The 21,846-nt window shown below is 36.6% G+C and overlaps 1 protein-coding gene and 1 long non-coding RNA gene across 3 annotated transcripts in view; one reads left to right on the forward strand and one right to left on the reverse strand.

The window, feature by feature from the left end:
* Positions 1 to 21,846, reverse strand: part of LOC121985288 (chromosome transmission fidelity protein 18 homolog) — a 100,782-nt gene continuing 78,936 nt past the window's right edge. For both annotated transcript variants that reach the window (XM_042538643.1, XM_042538642.1), the window contains exon 25: positions 1 to 173. The gene's annotated coding sequence lies outside the window, so the exon portion shown is untranslated. The remainder of the gene's footprint in view (positions 174 to 21,846) is intronic.
* LOC121985289 lies at positions 10,403 to 11,432 on the forward strand. The gene is made up of 4 exons (XR_006113110.1): positions 10,403 to 10,744; positions 10,827 to 11,079; positions 11,163 to 11,271; positions 11,374 to 11,432. It is a non-coding gene; the product is annotated as an uncharacterized LOC121985289 (long non-coding RNA).

Below are 21,846 nucleotides of genomic sequence, written 5' to 3' on the forward strand. Positions count from 1 at the left end.
TAAAGACAACGCAATTAATATAAGGAGTTAATGTGACCAAAAGATAATTGTGATAACTAAAAAAGTCCACAAAGCTACAATGAGAAGTCCAATCAAAGAGAAGCTCAAAAAGACTTGGCATTGCATCACAAGAACATACAGCTAACTCATCCTATCACCATGCTTCAGTGGATCTGGGGAAGTAACAGCAAAGAATATATGATCAAATGGGAAAAGTTAAGTGAGAATGTAGCAATATATAATAGAAAGAAAAGAGTGAGAAGTAGGATATCACATGCAACATTTTCACATTTATATCACCACAAGTTTATCAATATTTTCCATAATTCGTTGAGCATAATTCACACTTTTTTAGGTGTTACATTGGTTTATATATATTATACGTGAAACCCATAAATTTCTCCTCCTCTCTTTTGTATCGAGAGGTGCATCATTTGTGCATAAATGTGGATAAAACCATTGCAGCACCAGGAACAACAAAATGCACAAAAGAGTGAGCATAAAATCCCATAAATTTTTAAGATTAAAAAACAAGGAAATAGGTAAGTAAGCAATAGAATAGGATTGCTCCATTATGTTTTCCAACCCCAACGACCTAAACCAGTCCCCACTCTCAAGTTAGGTGGAGAGACCACCATGGTGACAGGATTAACCAATTCTTTGGTAATTTTCCAAATGAAAACTCAACATAATAGATGCTTTAATAAACCAAGTGGGTCAAGAGTGTTATAGGAAACCACCATATGGACAACCAAGTCCACCACATAACCTTGACAATTGATAGCCAAAATCGTGGAGAGGCTAAACGAGATAAAATTCTCACCTCTAAAACGAAGATTGCTTCTGAACCCAATGAAGCAAACATGGAGGAAAACTTTAGGATAACCACAGGAAATTAAAGCAGAGTGAAATATTTTGGAAATAAGAAGAGAGATCACTCCTTTAACATTGCAATCAGAGCAGTTGTCAAATCTATTAGACGCTGGATTATGCAGAAATACAAAGCTGAACTCATTTCAATGTTAATCAATGTTGTTGTTGAATTCCCCTCAAAGTTAGCCTATTTAGAATTAAATCTGGATTTTATCCTCTAATTTGAATTTTATTCTAGAATCTGGATTTTCCTATATCGGATAATCTAGATTATATTCCATAATCTGAATTTTCCTATATTGGATAATCTAGATTTTATCCTATAATCTGGATTTTCTTATATGGGATACCTTAAGTTCAAGAAGATAATTAATAGTAATTTCCTTGTTTTAAAGAATTTGTTACTATGTTTAGCCATGTAAATCATTCTCCAATTCAAGCAATGACAAATAAGATCATTCTTCCTCAAAAATCTTCATGGTATCAGAGCAGGTTCTCTGAAAAAACCCTAGCCTCCATTTCTAGCCGTCCTCCATGATTAAGTAAGGCATGACAACCGAAAAATCTAGCTCTATCTCTGAAATATCTTTTCATTCCAATCAAATTCTGAAAACTCTGAAAATGTCTCACTTTTCATCAGCATGCATGCACAAGCAGATAACTCACGTTCTGCATTCTCTGTGTGGGCTAAACGCTCAAAACATTGGATTATTGACTCGGACATCTGACAGTATATCACAACTCTTCTACTAAATTTTAAACACCACATCAAGCCCTCATTAAAATTTTTCCTCATGCTCAGGTTCTTTCCTCTAATCTTCTCTTTAAAATCTTTGGGTGTTCTGCATTTGTTCATGATCCAAGATCCAAAAAATGTGTCTTCATAGGTTCCTCCACAAATAAAAAGGATACAACTTTTTTTGTCCTAACATACGAAAATATTTGAAACAATGGATGTGACATTCTTTGAACAAATTCAAATTATTATTTCTCCAAACCTGAAATTCAAGGGGAGCATCAGAGAGAAATTCAACTTCGGAGTTGGGATTCCTTAGTGTTAGAACTATAAATCAGCCTAAATAAACAGACATAAAATTTATCACTAAGTCCAGTCCGTGAACGTAATCTCACTTCATCTAAACCTCACCAGTTCTCGACCAATATTCCTCCATCAAGAATATCCAATCCACTGTTAGTTTCTAGAGAACTTCAAATATTTATCAAGAGGAAAAAGCAAACTCAAGGAGATTGAGAATTTTGCGCATCCCACACCTGTTCAAGAACCTCAACTGGACCCAATTACTATGGAAACTAGCACAAGAGGTGAGAATGAACCAGAACAAAATGGATCAGAGGAGATTCAAGTTGAAGATGATTTGGAATTACCTATTGCCTTGAGGATAGGTACTTGTCCGATCAAGAACATTATATTATATGCAGATCTATCAAGCATTTATTTCAAGGATGGATAATGTTCAAATTTCAGCAAATATTCAAAAGGCTCTAAGTCATCCGAGTTGGAAAGAAGCTATTCAAGAGGAGATTATGGCCTTGGAGAAAAATAGAACATGGATTATTACTGAATTCCCACCGGCAAAGAAAATTGTGAGTTGTAATTGGCCCTTTATGTGAAATATAAGGCAGATAGGAGCATTAATAGGCTCAAGGTCCAATTAGTAGCAAGGGGTTTAACTCGATCCTATGGTGTTAATTACTTTGTTCGAATACTCCTCCCATTAGCAACAAACTTAGATTGGTCACTTCATCAACTTGATATAAAGAATGATTTTCTTAATGGAGATCTTGAAGAAAAAGTCTACATGGAGACTCCTTTGAGTCTACAAATAAGCAACTGCAACAATAAGGTGTGCAAATTATTAAAGTCTTTGTATGGACTTTAACAATCTCCACATGTGAGGTTTGGCAGGTTATCACGGTCAGTAAAAGAACATGGATTTGCTCAGTGTCATGACATTGATCATACTCTCTTTGTGAAGTGCTCTTCCAGGAATAAACTAGTCATCCTCATTGTATATGTAGATGACATCATTCTAATCGGAGATAGTGAGGAAGAGTTATTGAAGATTAAATGATCCTTGGCAGAAGAATTTGAAGTAAAAGACCTTGGTCCTCTATGGTACTTTTTGGGTATGGAAGTGGCTCGATCAAAAAAGAGAATATTTATCTCGTAGTGAAAATACACTGTGGATTTACTCAAAGTGACTAGTATGATAGGATGTAAACCTGCAAGCACCCTCGTGTAATCCAAAAATAAGGGCGCAAAGAGGAAAGAGCTCTGGTAGACAAAAGAAGATATCAACACCTACTGGGAAGGCTCATTTATCTATTTCATACTAAACTGTCCAACGGAAGAGCACATGGAAGCCATGTGTTAGTACCCCGAGGTAGTTTTGATGTGGTCAACCAAATAAGAGTTAGGTCATGTTGTGTTTTGATGTCCTGTGTCTTAATGTGTAGGAACTTAGGAGCACAGGAAGTCGAACAAAAGATGCAGCTAGCGAGAAAGACGGCACGGGAGAGAGTCGACAGGCTCGGTGCGTTCAAGGGATGAGGCGCTGTGGAAGAGTATGCTGGCGGACGAGAGGGAAGCGCGCGGCGTTTCCGAGGGATGAGAAGCCGGAGCGGAAGGTTGCTCGAGAAGGCCGGAAAATGGGTTCGGGTGAGCCCTATTCTGGATGGTTGAAATCACCTAAGCGAGCGGAACCAGAACAAGAGTTAGAACCAAAAAGTCAACTAAGAAGTTGACTTCACTCCGAGCGCCTCGCCCAGCTGGGCCGTATCGCAACGGTCCGGGCGCCCGAAACTGAAAGTTTATCAAAACTCAACGTGTCGCGATCCGTTGCGACCTGAGATAAAATTTTATCCATGTCCAAGCGCCTAGAACCCTTCCAAGCGCCCCGATCAGGCTATAAATACAACCCTGATCCTAGTAGTTCAGAATCACTTGTACACGAGTTTCTTTAAGTGTTCTAGTACTTTGTGTGCTTCTGACGCGAGTAAGAGGCTTCTCCGCCTATGACGAAAGGAGAATTTGATTAGTGCTTCAAAGTCTTGGATTAACCACCTTCCCGGTTGTAACCAAGTAAAATCGGTAGTCTCTTTCTTTTTATTAGTTTATCAATTCTTTTTATACAAGTGTCTTATTATTTAAAAAGATCGAGAAAGGTTCTATTTTCTTTTTGAAGGGCAATTCACTTCCTCTTGCCAGCCGCACAGGCCCTATCACCATGTACCAAATTCTCAGGTATCAAAAGATGACTCATGGAAAAGGGTTACTAATTCAAGAAGAATGAGTGCAGAGAATAGGTTCTATACTCCGGCTAGTGTTCTAAATGGCGATTGAGGTGGCCTCCTAGGTGGGAGGTGGACCTCAACCGCACAGCCTTAAATTGCACCGCCTTGTGTTTAGGCGGCGATAAAGCGTTTCCAATCTAGACGCATCCGGATTTGTCGTCGGGGTCGGGCGACTCATCCGGGCACGCGCAACGGGTCTGGCTTAGGCCATGCCTGCAGGACGCCCTCCTAGGTTCCACCTAGGTGGGAGGCGGACCTCAGCCGCACCACCTTGTGTTTAGGCGGCGATAAAGCGTTTCCGATCTAGACGCATCAGGATTCGTCGTTGGGGTCGGGCAACTCATCCGGGCACGCGCGACGGGTCCGGCTTAGGCGACGCCTCCAGACGCATTGCATCCTGCACTGAAACACTGAAGCCGATTGCCGAATAGAATATGTTTTTTTTTTAACTTAGGATTTAATTGAAACATTAAATTAATAATTTTAATCATGATTGGGATAATTTAAATAGGCTTAATTAAAACCCAAGAAAATTATCATATATATATATATATATACATATATATTAAAAAATTATTATTATTTATTTCTTAAAAAAATATTTAGATTAACTTTTTTATTTTTAGTTAATATATTTTATAGTAACTTTTTTTAAAAATTGTTGATCTTTTATTTAATTTTTTATCCTTTAGTTAATATATTATTTAATTATGTATAAAAAAAGTAAAAAAAAATTCAACGGCTTAGGCAGTCACTGACCATGCCGCCACCGCCCATTTACAACACTGACTCCGAGCAAGAAGCTGGGTAGAAAGGAGGTTAACTACATGATATTGCTCGTTGTAACCTTATGACTAGGAGAAGTAAGAAACAGTCCATGGTTTCCCGAAGCAGTGATGAGGTTGAACTAAGAGACTTAGCCGTAGCCATGTTTAAAGAAATATGGATCAAGTGAGTTATGACCGAGTTGGAGATAGAATTTGCAAAGTCGGTGAAGCTAAAGTGCAAGTGCAGCTGCTCTACACTCCTACACAAGAGCAACTCGTAGACATCTTAATAAAGGCGCTGCTAGGGTCTAACTTTGAGGGACTATGTAACGAGTTGGGCATGTACAATATGTACAACCTAACTTGAGAGGGAGTGTTGAATTTCTCTCAAAGTTAGCCTATTTAGAATTAAATCTGGATTTCTAAATGTGGATTTTATCCTATAATCAGGATTTTCCTATATTGGATAATCTGGATTTTATCCTATAATCTCTGAATTTTCCTATATGGGATACCTTAAGTTTAGGATGATAATCAATGGTAATTTTGTTCCTTATTTTTAGGATTTATTATTATGTTCAGCCATGTAAATCATGTATATATTAGCATGTATTATTCTCCAATTGAAGCAATGAGAAATAAGTTAATTCTTCCTAAAAAATCTTCAGTTGTCAAAGCTCAGACTTTCCAAACAAAAATAAAAGCTGGCAATTAGCCCAGTACAGTCCACTATATAGATGAAAATAACGTTCAGTTTAAAGTTCAATTCAAAGGATCTACCGAATTTGTATGTCATTCTTGTTTTGTATTATATTAAATTAAACATTTATGATAATTTTGGTTTTAGTGTCAGTTTTAAATAAATGTTTGCATTACCTTAAGATCAGTTGTGATAAATTGGCTTATCCTTTGATTCTAGAATTGTTGAAAAGTTCTATATTGGATAACTTGAATTGAAGTGTTTGAAAAAAAAGAAATCAGTGCTGATAAAAAGTGTAAGGTTTAAAAAACTCAGGCTTGGAAAAATTTAGGAAAACTTAATAAAATTATGCAGATGACAAATATACTGGGTTAGGAGATCAACACTCTTGCCAAATTCCTACAAGACTGTACCGTTGTTGGCTAGCAAAGTATCCCTAATAGTCATGAACCAAGTATACTTGTCAAAAGGTGTAATTGCACAAGATAGGGTAACATTCCCCAATGCCTAGGTTAACCTTCTTGATTCGTTTGGGAGTGTGACTTAAAATTGTTATACGTATCCTAATTTGAGTCACAAGTAAATTGTGTAGAATCTCTTTTAAGTTAAGGACCATAAAAAATACAGTGTTAAATAATTTTCTAGTTAGGATTGTTGTTCTAAGTTAGAATTTATAATCATATTCAGGAAAAATTACTTTGTTATATTATTGATTATCAGTCGCGTCTAAAAGCAAATAAATTCTGGTCATTATGGCAAACCTTTATTAAATCTTAGAATATATTTTGGAAAATTTACCAAAAGGCAATCAGGAATAATCAAACAATGTCATAGAAATTATTTTTTACCATATGATATCCAATTCCTAGAATACCCTAAATAACCAAAGCACAGGCTCAAAGTACGGTTATATTTTCATCAAATAATGTTTTAGATGCAAGTAAGCATTAATGTTCCAATTAGAATTTTTAGAAGCACATAATGGGCAAATTTTCTAATTGTGAAGATGCAAGATGATTTGCAGATCAATTTATACTATAAAGCATGATTTAAAATTTCTATCAAAGTTTTGTTTATAATCGAAACAATATGGTTTCGGTATTGTACTATATCGTGTCGTGTCGATATAGTTTTTATTTTTTAAATATAAAAATTAAAAATATTTTCAAAAAATAACCTTAATATTAAAAAAAATACAAAATAAAAAATATATTTTAAAAAAAGAAAACGCGAGCCATGGGATCGTGACACCCCCGTGACCTTGCAAATGTCGCTGTAGGATCTGACACCTCCATTATCGTCAGGTAGGGGTGAGATGTCGGTTAATAACCGAACCGACCAAACTGTTTAAATTGAAACCAAACAAACTAATTTTTTTTACCTAACCAAACTGACCGAACTTTCGTATGAAAATCAAACAAACCGAACTGATAAAATATTGGTTAAATCGGTTGAAAACCAAAATAATCGAACTTCCGATTTTTGTTATCAGTTGCAAGGTCGCAGGGGAGAACGTGTTGGTGCTGCGAAAGATGATGGGAGATCGGAAGTAGAGCAAGGAATCTCCGAAGAAAGTAGGCTCATGAGTCACGACATTGGCAAGGCCAAAGGGCTGATGGTGAATGCGGGAATCCAAGATGGGACTGAGTGCTCATGTTAGTGACAGTTAATGAGACAAATGGTGACAACGAGAGTCAAAGATGGGGCTGAGCGACGAAGATTGAGGGTTGCATGAAGAACAGGAGAGGAGAGGGCTGAGAGCACCAAAGGTGCTACTACACTAGTCGCATGCAGAACGAGGGGACTCAGAGAGGGCTGCTGGCTACATTTGTGATGACAAACAGAACTCGGGAGTTGGAAGGGTTAAGCCGAGAGCGATGGGACGGGAGGGCAAGAGAGCGACAAGAATCAAGAGAGAAGGGGAGTCACGAATTACGGAATTAGGGATTTTAAACTCCCTAATTAAATTATTGAATGACTTACAAAATTATTTAACATGATATTGAAAACGAAAAAAATGTCTGATCAATGGAGGATAAGTACTCTAGTTCCCTTATATAAGAACAAGGGAGACATACAAAATTGTGCAAACTATAAGGGTATTAAACTAATGAGTCATACTATGAAACTTTGGGAAAAAAGTAATAGCAAAAAGATTAAAGAAGGAGACCACAGTGACAGAAAATCAATTTGGGTTCATGCCTGGAAGGTCGACAATAGAAGTTATACATCTCCTTAGACAATTAATTGAAAAATATCGGGAGCAAAAACAAGATCTACACATGGTATTCATTGACTTAGAAAAAGCTTATGATAGAGTCCCAAAGAAATTATATGGAGAATTTTAGAAAAGAGAGGTGTTAGCGTAACATATATTGAACTAATTAAGGATATGTATGAGGATGTAACGACCAGAGTAAAGACTTCAGGCGGAGTAACTGAAGCATTTCCAATAAAGATAGGGTTACATCAAGGATCAGCCCTAAGTCCCTATCTTTTTACACTAATTATGGACGAACTCACTGCGCACATTCAAGACACAGTACCGTGGTGCATGTTGTTTGCAGATGATATTATTTTGGTAGATGAGACACGTGAAGGAGTAAATGCTAAGCTAGAATCTTGGAGGGAAACACTAGAAGGGAAAGGTTTTAAGCTTAGTAGATTAAAGACAGAATATATGGAATTTAAATTTAGCAATATTAGAAGTAATGAAACAATTGTTAAGATAGGAGAGGACGAGTTGCTCGGAACCGAGAGATTTAAATATTTAGGATCATTTTTACAAAATGATGGAGGGATTGAGAGAGACGTCTTACATAGAATACAAGCAGGATGGGTGAAATGGAGGGGAGCGTCGGGTGTTTTATGTGACCGTAAAGTACCTCTTAAACTTAAAGGTAAGTTCTATAAAACCGCTGTTAGACCTGTTATGTTATATGGAGCTGAATGTTGGACTATGACTAGAGCACATGAGCATAAGATGAGAGTTGCAGAGATGAGGATGTTAAGGTGGATGTGTGGACATACGAAGATGGAAAAAATAAGGAATGAGAGCATTAGAAAGAAAGTCGGAGTTGCATCTATTAAGGACAAACTCCGAGAGACACATTTAAGATGGTACGGACATATACTTAGACGACCAATAAATGCTCCAGTTAGGCGATGTGAAACTATGATAAACATGCATATCAAACGAGGAAGAGGAAGACCAAAAAAGACTTGGTTAGCAACAATAAAACAAGATAAAATTTATTTAAATATAGATGATGATATAATAGGAGATAGAGCTCAATGGCGTAAAAGGATTCATACAGCCGACCCCACCTAGTGGGAAAAGGCTTAGTTGTTGTTGTTGTTGAAACTCCCTAACTAAACTCGGTTAGGATGGTTCCAATTCGAGCATAGCCGAATTCGGTTTAACCAAATTCAGGCTTAAAATCGAGATCGAACCGATTTGATCGAAATAATCAATATTTAAGAAAAAATTGAATTTTTGAATTAACCAAACTAAACATTTAACTTGTGAATAGTTTGATCATGAATTCGATTTAACCGACCTTTTGCACACCCCTAGCCACAAGATCAAGGCCTGCGGTGCCGATGTTACATGGTGCACAGAATGAAAATTTTCACGATACAAGATTTTAAATCTTACTTTAAAAGATTGACACAAAATGAAACACACGTAGCTTTATAAATTGAATTTTTATCAAAAATAAGCTTTTTTAGGCATAAGAAAACATTAATGTTCTACTTAGGGTGTCTAGAACCTTAAAACGGTCAAATAAAAATTTAAAATTGCAAGCTGATTAGCCATCTTTGTTTAACAATGATGATCAAGTCCAAAGGACTAAGGTTGAAGTGGGACTGTCGATATTGGATGGATAGGGTCATTGATTATTTGCAAAATGTGAAGTTACGTAAAAACAAGGGTCGAGCCTACAGGTAAACCCCTCCAAGTTCAATGCACAAAGTCAACTTAGATTTGTTAAGGTACTATACAAGAGGAAATTCTTGGTTTCACACTTAAGATGTCTCCACTAAGAAGAAGCTTTGTAAGTTTTGGGAGAAATACATGAGGCATGACTGGAAGTCACATCGGGGCACATGACTTGGCATTTAAAGTAATCAGGGCAAGATACGTAAGGTAAATCCTGAGGGTCAAGGTTGCTGACTTCATGAAGAGATGTGGCTTATGTGAGAAATTTGCAAAAGTAATTTGTAAGTCAACCGTGGAGTTATCGACCTTAGAAAACGCACCAGACCGTTCTACCAATAGGGTATGGACAATTTCAAACAAAAACTAGAAGAAGCTGTGGTGGTGGTGGTTGACTACAATTCTAAGTGGGTATTAGTTGAACCAATCTAAAACATAATTAGAAGCAGATGAAAATCCTCTTGTGCCATAATATCACCACCAGATTTGGCATTCCAAAACTCCTCATAACAGACAACAGGACTCAACTCTCAACCAATAGCAGCAACTTCAAGAAGTACTGTAAGATATCGCCAAATTAAATAATAAATATTATTGGACGAAAAATCTTATTGGATTTTTCCATAATTTTTAGAAATTTTCTGGGAATTTTTCGGAGCTTGTACGGAGGGTTTTGAGGGGATCGATCGGCGGGCGCGGATAAAGCCTATTTGGGATACCCGTTTAAGTGAGAAAATGTTTTCAATTATAAATTCATTTTCTTTTATTCTTTTTCCCCAAATCGCCGTTTCCTCCTCTCCTCACCCGAACCCACTTCCTTCTTCCCTCTCTCGATCTCCCCGACTCCTCTCGCTATCTCTCTCTCTCGGGCGACTCAACGCCAAGGCCGAAGGAGGCTCGCCACCGGAGCTCGACGGATACCAGCGGGCTCCAGGTCGTCTTCGGCTGAAGGGTTTCTGCTTCGGCAGATTTTATGACCAATCGCCGACGATCGGTGACTAGGGCACGGCGGGAAGGAGTTGATTTGCATCATCACCGGCTGATCGAGCCCTTTCCGGTTCTTCTCTTTGATTTGTCCACTGGAGAATGGTATGGATCGCCACCAGCTGAGATTGATCGCGCAAGATCATTGGGAAGTGATCGATTTAGGTGAGTGTGGTCTAGAATCATAGAAATTCAAAGATCTTGCCTAATCTGTTCTCTTTGCAACGTTTTTCCTGATCTGATCTAGAGGGATGCACCAAATCAACATATGGATGAATTTTCCTTGAAGCCGATCATTGCATTCCGTTTCTTGTGGCTGATTGAGTCTCGGCTGGGGGATTAGGGATCAGTTGAGGTAAGGTCCTATTGTGTTAAGGTTTCAGTAATTAATTTCTGTACAATTAGGTTCTGGATCGAGTTTTTGGAAGAATTGGTGGTGGTGTTCTGTTGTATGCTATGTATCTCCCTACCAGATGGATCGAATTGGGTGATCAACCTTGGTAAGCTTCATCTGGATTCATATGGATTTAAGGTCTTACCCTAATTGTTTCCAATTTTTGTTCTTCTTTCTGTTCTGGAATAGAGGAAGCATTGGATCAGTATGTGGTGGACCTTCCCTGTTGCCGGCCATTGCCAATTCCACTTCTTGAAGCTGTGCAGGCCTCAGGTGAGGAGGTGAAGATTCTGTTGAGGTGAGTTTAGAGTTGTGAATTAGGGTTTCAACAAATCCTTTGCTATATGATTGGATTTATGGATTGATTCTTAGAAGAATTGGTTCTGGTAATTCTTTGTAGCTTCTCGGCAGTAAGTTGTAGGGTTGCTGAGCTACTGGAGTTGCTGCCATACCTTAAGGTCAGTGCTTTTCTAGGGATGCACCTTGAGTATTCTATTAGTACGATGTTAAATTTGGATTTCTATGGGTTGTGGGGTTTGTATTGAGATGGTGATTTGTTGATATGGATTGTTATGTGATCATTCTTAGGATCATTGGATTGATTATTGGTTGGATTATCGGATGTGGTGATTTGGGTAGTTGCCGATGATGATGTTAGGTTGTTGTAGACTTATGATGGAGATTTGATTTTTATGATAGATTGTTGTGGTTTGATATCATTATGTGGTGGATTGGTAATTAAGAGATAGATTTGTTATTGGATTAAATGATGTGTTGATTTGGAGGAATAATCAGAGATCAGATTTGAGTGGAGTTATCCTAACTAGGAAGGGATTTTATTTAGCTATTTTAATTCTTGTGAATTTAGCTAAATAAAATATATATATAATGATGCAGGACTTGGATACGAGACGAGTGTCTTGACGTGGGATTACTTGACACGATCTACATTTTAAGGCGGGTATTTCTTCCTTGGCTCTATGTAGATTTTTTATTGAGCTTAGTGCATGGTTTTATGTGATGGATTAGGCTGCTTTTCCTTATATCGTATTTGTTGGTTGCCTTCCTGCTTGATACTTATGCTTGATCTTTGAGATGTCCTAGTTATATCATATACAGTCTCTACTCTTGATTTCTACTCTGCTGTGATTACGCGTGTAGAGTATGTATTGTAGGGATTGTCGAGTGGTTAGATTTATCATGCTGATTTTGCATATAATGTGGACTGTACGTAGCTTGGTATGTGTTTTAGGAGACATCATGTTGACCGTACATTTGCATGTTGTATGTACACACGTATTTGTTATGTACTTTTGGAGGAGTTGTGTTAATTGTATGTTTGTGGTTTATACACATGTCTGACGTGTTTACTACTGGAGGATACATGTTGATTGTATTTATGTACATGTGTCTTGTGGGATTATTGGAGATTTTTAGTTGATTATACATGTGTAGTTGTGTACATATGTTTGGTGGGATATGTGGAGGTATCATGACGATTATATTCTTGTTGTGCAGTGCTTATGTGGTTTAGAGGTTGCATGGATGATGACGGTGTTTGTATCATGATTATATATATATCATGTTCATCCTTCATTGCATCTGACGACTAGTCTCCCTTGTGGTTGAGAGGGTCGTCAGTCTTTTATAGCTGTCCACTCTACCACTGATGGAGAGTGGTAGTTGGGAGTGGAGCTATGTCTGTCGCGCTTACTGCTCAGTGTTTTTACTCTGTCAGCCTCGACCACTCTGGAGTAGTGGATCTTGAGGGTACAGTATTCAGGGGGCTTGAGTTGTGAGTGGTTAGGACCCTTAGCTATGTAGTTAGATAACTACATAGTATACTGTCGCCTCAGTCGCTTTATAGCGGTTACATGCGTGAGGCTTGTACGGTTTGTCACGGACCCAAGCCTCTCGGTCATACAGGGGTCGTGGTGTCTGGAGAGGTGGCGGGGGTGACCATGGAGCATGCATACACATTTGCATATGATGCGCGGTGCATCTGTGGATATATATTTGCATACATGCCTAGTAGATACTAGTTGCATGTGATTGTGGTTGTTGCACTTGTTTGAGATATGCTTGTTGCATTTGGTTGTCATGCTGCATACATGTCATTTATTTTACATGTATATGCAGTCGTATTTATATTGCACAGGTGTCACGGGTATGTCTGTTGCAGATCCAGTGAGTTTACTGATCTTTGTACCTTGTGTCGATTCCAGATTGGGTATGTATTTATCATTATGGTAGTTGTGGTCCATGCAGTTGTATGCCAGCTATGATCATTATATCTTGTGGGATAGACTGGTACAGGTAGTTGTATTTGTTGGCTATGTCGGTATGTCAGATATATTTAGGTGCATTGATATGATAGTATGATCATGTTTCTTTATTCCCTACTAAGACTGTATACTTTTGATCTCCATGTTTTATTTGTAGACCGTGCACTGTCTTTTCTATTACCCGCTTACCTATACTCACCACCGCATGTATACGTTTATGTTTTCAGGTAGCTTGTAGATGGTTGGTGTGTCGCTTGGAGTATCCTGTCTGTCGGGTCCTACGTCACATCCGAAGACGGTTTCATCTCATGTTTGTTTTCTTTTTGTATATTCTTTTATTATTTTTGGTATTGTATTTGTGTGTAGCCATGTGACTATCTTATGGTTTTGGGTGTTGTATTTGTGTTTAAGCCGTGCCGGCATGCATTGTATTTATTTGGGTTATGTGGGCTTTCCTTCATTTTTCCGCTGTGTTTTTTATACATCCGTGTGAGCTGTTTTATATATAACTGCGTGGTTGTGATTGTTTCATTCCAGCCGAGTGGGCTGTGATTATAACTGCGTGGTTGTGTATATAAATATTCCAGCCGCATGTAGCTGATGTATTTTGTTTGTATTGATGCTTCAGATTGTCACCGGTACAGGGGAGATGCTGTCGGATTTTTGTCTAGCAGAGACTCCTTTGGGGGCGTGACAAGTACTATTAGGAATACGACATAAAGCTTAAGTTCATTTTGATAGCACACTGATCAATAAATAGCGAAACTGAAAAAAAAAAGTGTGAATTTTGGTTACCTTCAGTAGGTTTTCTCAAGCATATTGTTTATAGAAAAGGCATCTCGATTGGCCTGCAAAAAATTAAAGTAGTGACCAAGTGGGAGCCACCTAAGATTGCAAGAGGTTCATAGTTTTCTTGGATTAGCTACTATCGTTGTTTCATAGAGGATTTCTCCCACCCTCATCTTTCTCACGAGTGAAGATGGATTTTCCTTCTACATAAACGTGTCTAACCAAGGCTTTGGGGGCAATTTTGATGCAACTCGAGCAAGGGGTGGCTTATGCCTCCTCTAGCCAACTGAAAGACCATGAGTGAAACTATGTAGTACTTGACTTAGAGCGAGCAGCCATTATTTTTGCTCTGAAAATGCAAAGACAATATTTCTACAGAATCATGTTTGATATTTACACCAATCATAAAATTTTAAAGTACTTCTTCACATAGAAGGAATTGAGCCTGCATTAGAGAAGATGGATGGAATTCATGAAAAACTATGAATGCACAATATTTCTACGGTAAATGTTGTAGCAGATGCACAGGGTAGGAAGTCCAAAAGAGTTTTAGCCCATTGCAGAATAGCAGTTTTAGACATGGTTCATCAATTTTTGTGGTTAGATCTAATTGAGGTAGGCTAAACACGAAAAGCTATCTTAGTCATTCTCATAACACAATCCTCCTTGTTGCGCGGATCAATTGCAAGATAAACATATGCAGTAAATTGCTGGAAAATTAAGACACGATCTAAAACAAAGTTCTCTCTTGATGATGAATGGATTCTATGATTTTGCCCTGAATCACATGGTTAAAAGCTCTTACAAGAAGCTCACTGTTCCATTGTGCTTGATATAATATGCACTCTAGTACTATTTGAAGGTACAAAGACCTTTAGGAAAACTACTAGTGGCATAACATGGCATGACAAAATATAAAAAGCAATGTGGTTCAATATATGGCTCATTGTTTAATTTGTTAATAAATTAAGGCAAAACACCAGAGGGCAAAACTCCTTCAGAAGATTCGTGCTCCTTTGTGGAAATGAGATCATATCACCGTGGATTTTGTTTTCAAATTACCAAGATCTAGAAAGGACATGATATGATTTAGGTAGTTATAGACCAAATGACTAAATCAACACATTTTTTTTATCTATTTATTAGATTGATGCATTGGACCGCTTAACTGCTCTTTATTGTACAAATATCATGAGACTACACAGAATTTCATTATCATATTCAATCATGACCTCACTTTACATTTAAATTTTGGCAAAGTTTACAGAAAGAATTGGGCACCGAGTTACATTTAGTTTTGCCTTCCACTATCAAAAGGATGGTGAGTTAAAGTGTACACTATCCTAACCTTAAGAAAAACTGCTAGTGGTAGAATATAAATGTGGAACCGCCACATCAGCGGCCCCCCTAGAGCCGGTCCCACGGATATGGAAGGAGGTAACGCAGGTACACAGCTGAAAGCGCATAGCCGGGACGCTAACCCCGGGCAATGACACCCCGAGGATCAAACCCTAGACCTTTCGACCACGAAACCATGCGCCCCCAGCTGTGCTACGCCCTGGGGACTGCTAGTGGTAGAATATAAAAAGTGATGTAGTGTGGCTCATTGTTTAATCTATCAACAAATTAAGGCAAAACACCACAATGGTATGACTCCTTCAAAAGATTCATATCCCTTAGTGGAAATGGGAGCACATCACCATGAATTTTGTTGTCGAACTACTGAGATCCAAAAAGAGGCATGATGCGATTTAGGTAGTTGTAAACTAATTGACTAAATTGGTATAATTTTTATCCATTTTATGAGACTGATGCATTTGACTACTTAGATGACTAAATTGGTAAAATTTTTATCCATTTATGAGACTGGCATATTTGACTACTTAGCTGATCTTTATTGCAAAGATATCATGAGAATACACAGAATTCCATTGAGTATTATATTTGATCATGACCCTCACTTCACGTCTAAATTTTAGCAAGTTTACAAAAGGCTTGGGCATTGAGTTACATTTAGTTCTATTTTCCACCCTCAAACAGAGGGTCGGTTAGAGTGTAATATCAAGACCCTAGAGGATCTCTTACAAAATTATATGCTAGAATTTGGGGATAGTTGAGAAAACCATTTACATTTGGTAGAGTTCACTTATAATAATAGCTTACATTTGACTATTTATATCACTACTTTCAAGGCACTATATGGTCAAGCTTGTAGATCACCCATGTTATTGGATGAAGGCGGTGAATGCCAACTACTTGGTCTATAGTGGCTTCAGTGAGATGTAGATATGGTGAAGATGATTAAACAAAGATTGTTGGCAGCTCAGAGTAGATAAAAAAATGTATATAGACAAGAGACAAAGAGTTGGAATTCCATGTGAGGGATTACCTATTTCTTTATGTATAAAAGGAACTTTTGGTATAAAAATGAAGTTAGCTCCATGATTCATTGGACCCTTTCTGATTCTTAAACAAGTTGGCCTAGTGGCTCATAGACTATTGGAGCCCATGATGCCTTCCATGTATCAAAATAAATTATGTTTATGATTTATCACATCTGTCAGAGTGCTTAACAATACTACTTGATCCAAATTCTACTTATGAGAGGCATGAGTCCGCATCTTGGATTGCAAGGAGCACCAACTTCGAAAGAAGGTGCATCACATAAAGATGGGTTAGCAACATTCCTTTCACCAAAAGGCTACTTAGGAGTGCAAGGAAGATATACGAAATGGATTCTCGCACCTTTTTTTCCTTCAAGTAACCGACTAAATTTGGAGTACCAAATTTTTTTTAGGGATGCAGGATCTATAATATAAATTTTTTTTCTTAGGGACCTAGCTGTGAATTTCAAAACTTAGTGGACATTTGCAAAATTTCCAATTTAATTAACCTAATCTTCTTCTGAACTTATGCACTATCTCTTGCTTTATTACCCACAGAGCATGTCTCTCTCTTCTTTTCTTCTTCCTCTGTTTGCACACAACACCATCTTCGCTGCACACCTGCTCCTCTTATTCAACAACGTCATTGAAGCAGCAACACTGAAGGTGATCACTGTGACCACCACCACCTCCTCTATTTGCTACCAGCACAGGTTGTTACTGCTCCAAATTGCAAGCACAAACACAGGGCGATTGATGGTTGTGGGTGCCAATGTTTTATCTTCTCAATTGTGGTCTTATTGCTTCTAATCAAGTACAAATTGAATTGATTTGAGGAGACCAGTAAGGTTGGAACTAATGTAATCACTTTGTTCTCCTCCATAAGATGTTGAATCTTTTAGAATATAATCTCCATTATTTTTCTGTTTTTTATTCTCTTGAATTTATGATATCGGTAAAACTATGGTGGATTATGAATAGTTTTAAGGTCAACTCTTAAAGATGAAGTTTATATATTGTTGATGAGGTTTTTCTTGAGTTTGTCTTCTTCTCTTTCAATGCATTACAATTTATAGTTTTAAACCTCTTTGTTAATGTTGGGAAACCCCTCACTTGTATTGAAAGGTAAACCCTAGTTGAATGCCCAGTAAACCCAAACAAAAAAAAAATATAGAAATGGTGTTCATAGTTTATCTTCTTCCTTTAACTTCAGATATTATTTCTGGGTACCACACATGTTTTCTCTAGGTGTGTCCTAGTTAGAGGAGCCAAGAGTTGTTTTGTGGCAAGGCAGTGTGATTTTAGTCACCCATTAGGTGGGTGATCTTGCTTGTTTCTCAAATTTACACTGATGAAATAAATGAAATGAGAATCAACTTGAGATTACTTTAGAAAAGAATTATTTATGGACTCATCTCTATTCTTGTCTTGCTTGATAATTTCTTTTATATTGCTTGCATTTTTCACTAACAAATGATATAAAAAGGAGTATGAAAACCTAGGAAAGTTCGCTTAAAAGAATTTAAACTATCATAAAAATTGTAATAAACTAGAATTTGCAATAAGTTATGCTAAATTAATAGAACAATGAATAAATTTCTTATATTTAGTATAGAACTTTATCTCTATGCTCCAAAAGGAGTTGCGTGATTACTTAATGAATGCAACACTTAAACCAGAGTTTCGGCTCTGCGTTTTGAAGGGACTATGTGACCACATAAGTTAAATTAAAAAATCACATGCGTTACTTCTATTATAGTCTAGGATCTAAACATACAAACGGCCCTTGGGTTTTGTCACATGTTTGTAGGTTTCAGTCATTTTACACAAGATAGTTATCTCACTGGGTTGATTACAGGTTGTTTACCTTTTCTTGACAAGGTGCATTTCAAGGAGATTGTAGGTTGTTCACTCCTATATACGATGCATCTTTACTAGATGGAATATGGGTTATTCACCCTCTATTTTATATTTATATGTACTTCTATATTAAGTGAATTGTGAGTTGTTCATCTTTATATACAATGCATCCTTTAGCATGAGATTGGGAATTGTTCACCCTCGATAATTTATGTTGATTCTTATGTAACATAAGATAGGAAATGTGTAACAATGTAAAAGAGGAAACGTAGGAAGAATGATAAACTATTTAACAAGTACAAAAGAGGAACGATGAGAATTGTTTAATGATGCCACTACATATATATAATGTTTTGTTGTTACCTCCTATGATATTATATCATACACATATTTTCTTACCCTACCTTGCACCTGTGTGCTCACTACTAATTTTTCCTTTGATCTCCATATTCACAAACTTGAAGTGATCTTCAAGATTTGGATAGTATTTTAGAATCATCATGCTCAAAGATACCTAGCTACAACATTGGAGACATTTCCATTAGTGCCGATTTATTTTATTTTTCATAGTGCATGAATTGTTTTGTTTATGTATTTTCTCTGTCAATGAGTCCAGTTATGTCAATTGACATTAGTCAAGTTGTGGTTGTCATTAGGAGTTAAAACATATTTTATATTATTGTTTCAGCCTTGTACACCCTTTAGTAGTGCTATTATGTGGTTATGATGTAGTGATGAATATTGTCATAAGGAGACACTCTTGTATAGGGGCTTCTCCCTTCGGGTCATGACACATTGCCTCAGTCAAAGTGCATTCACCTTAGATCAAACCCAACAACCTCAAAAACACTTTGATTTTATGGCCACTTGGGCTAATTTTCTTTAGCACCGTTCAATTTGAATCAGTCTCAATTTATAGTCATCAAGCTAAGTACAAATTACTTCTATGCTTAATTAATTAATTTGGCAAACCTATCCAACTACGTGTTTGTGAAAAACTAATCAATTTGGCAAGCTATTCTTATATCTTGTGTATCAACCATAACAACAAAGTTTCTGGTATGGAAGATGAAATTAACTATTTATATAGTTAGAGAAAAAACAAAAATGAAGGCCTCTCATGATTCAGAGAATATAAGGTTATCTTACTACATAGCTTACAAGAAATAAATTAATCTTGATTTCTAATGGGCTTAAGTAGAACTTATATGGTGGAGTAATAGATTTATATTAAAAATAACACCCAAAGCATCACACTTTCTAATCCATATCAATGAAGTTATAGCATTCCCGATCTTGAATAAAAAGAATCTCTGGACCATATAATCTCTTCCATAATTCAATGTTGATAGTTTCATGACTTGAATTGTTTGAAATGCCTTCAAATGGGTTAAATTTTATTTTTGTTATCCTGAAAGATTTATAGTTAGTTAACCTTATATTTGAGCCTCAAGTATAATATGTATTTATTTTATTACATAAAAAACTAATTAATGTTGCTCATATAAGAGAACACTATACTGTTTTCTTTATTAAGGGCGAGCAATAGTTAATAAACACTTAAATGTCTTAATTTAATCCTAGCTAAAATCGAAATGTTCAACCAGAATCCACACTGTGATAATCAAGTGAAGTTATACACATTAGTTACAACCAAATTTTAACTTGTTATCATAGAGTTAATTTATAGTTTTCTCATATAAATAGATGGCTAAGTTCATCTTCACTCTTAATGAATTAGTTTTGCCTTGAAAAATGTCATTGTGAGATAAGTTAAAGAGGAAGATTCACCTATTCGAAATCATGACCAAAGAAAGCTATATTGCATTTTATCAGTTGTCATATTCATTCTGACTTTGTACATGAGTGAAAAGTATAAGAATAGAGAAGATAAAAGAAACAAAAAAACTAGTTTACATAATGAAATATAATTATATTGATACGATGTTATAATGATGTCAAATAGTTGGGGCAAACACAATTTAACAATAATGACGTTCTAAGTTTTACAGCCAATCTTTGTAAATGTCTAATAGGCAAGATAGGTAATTGTATCTAATGAGCGTTACTCAAAAAGCCTTACAAGTTACAAGCTTCCTTATGGATTGTAAGTCTGCTCATCTCAGCCACTCCCTATATCTTATGTCATCGATGATGGTATCATCTAAACAAACTAAGAGACAATGAAGATCATGGGTTAAGGGATAATGGCATTTGTTTGTGTTCCGTGTTTGTTGAAACAATGAAGACCATGGGTTAACGGAATGATGAGGCATTGATAATAGTATCATCTAAACAATCAACTAAGAGACAATGAAGATCATGGGTTAGTAGAATGATGAGATATTAGTTTTTCACATTTGTTGAGACAGTGAAGATCACACGAGTTAACAGAATGATGACACATTTGATTGTGTTCCATGTTTGTTGTTTGGGTTGCTTTACACATGAACGGTGTTGTGGAATAACTAGAATGTGGCCTTTATTAGGTAACAAGGAATGGGTTGGGGTTGGGCTAAAGTTAGAAATTACAAAAATTGATGTTAGGAAATGAGTTCCAACTCTCTTGTGGTCGTGTTTGACCATAATATTTTGATGATTGACCAAATGTTTAAATTAGTAGACCTTTTAGTTTTGGCATGTTTGTCAAGAAGAATCTTGATGTGGAAATAGTTAACGCAAATGCAATGATGGATTTAATGGATCAGATGTAGTGTTATATGGAACATTTAGCTCAAGGAATGATATTGAGCTTAAAGATAGACCTAAAGACCCATGGCATTTGTCTTGTAATCCTTTTGATTTGTTTCAAATGGATTTCTTGAAATGTTAATATTAACTTCTACGTAGGGAATGGCACCAATAGAGTTACTCTTAAGGTCTAAGGTGACCTTTAAAGATTTTAGGTAGACTAGTACTGCTAGCTAAGGTTTAGGCAATTAAAATTATGTTGGTCGACCAAAGATGGCATTTTACATAGTCTTAACTTACAAAATAAGTTAAGTGGGCTAACAATTTTACTGGATTAATCTAACTTAGCAGTGGCAACAAAGACCTTGTAGGTAGACCAAGATTTGAATGTTAGCATTTAATGGTCATTAATGACCAAGTGACTAGTTTTTGGTTCATTAAAGCTGTTTATTGCTTATGCAATCAATTGAAAATATGATTGTTAGGCCTTGTTTTAAAACAGATTTTGGTTACTCTTTTGGTACAAGATCTTCACATAAACACTTCATGCATTCTTTTACCATTGCTGAAGTGGAAAAAGGATCACCAAGGGCTTTGAAAGTCATAGGTTTCATCCTTGCATCTAAAGCTCTCTTAAGTAATTTCTCCTCTCTCACCTAGGGTATTTTTATGTTATAGGGTGTAGTGTGAATTTCTCTTTCTAGATCTATCCATTCATGTAAAGATAATTGATTATAAATCACATTTGTTTGGGTAAAGATTTCATCCTCATGAGATTTACGCATTGAATGAAAATTTTCATTGGTCGGGTTGAGGTCTTGTATGTGTTAGGTCTTATTCTTTGGATTGTTGTGGCATGTTCCA

The sequence above is a fragment of the Zingiber officinale genome, chromosome 5B (genome assembly GCF_018446385.1).
Source record: "Zingiber officinale cultivar Zhangliang chromosome 5B, Zo_v1.1, whole genome shotgun sequence".
NCBI lineage: Eukaryota > Viridiplantae > Streptophyta > Magnoliopsida > Zingiberales > Zingiberaceae > Zingiber > Zingiber officinale.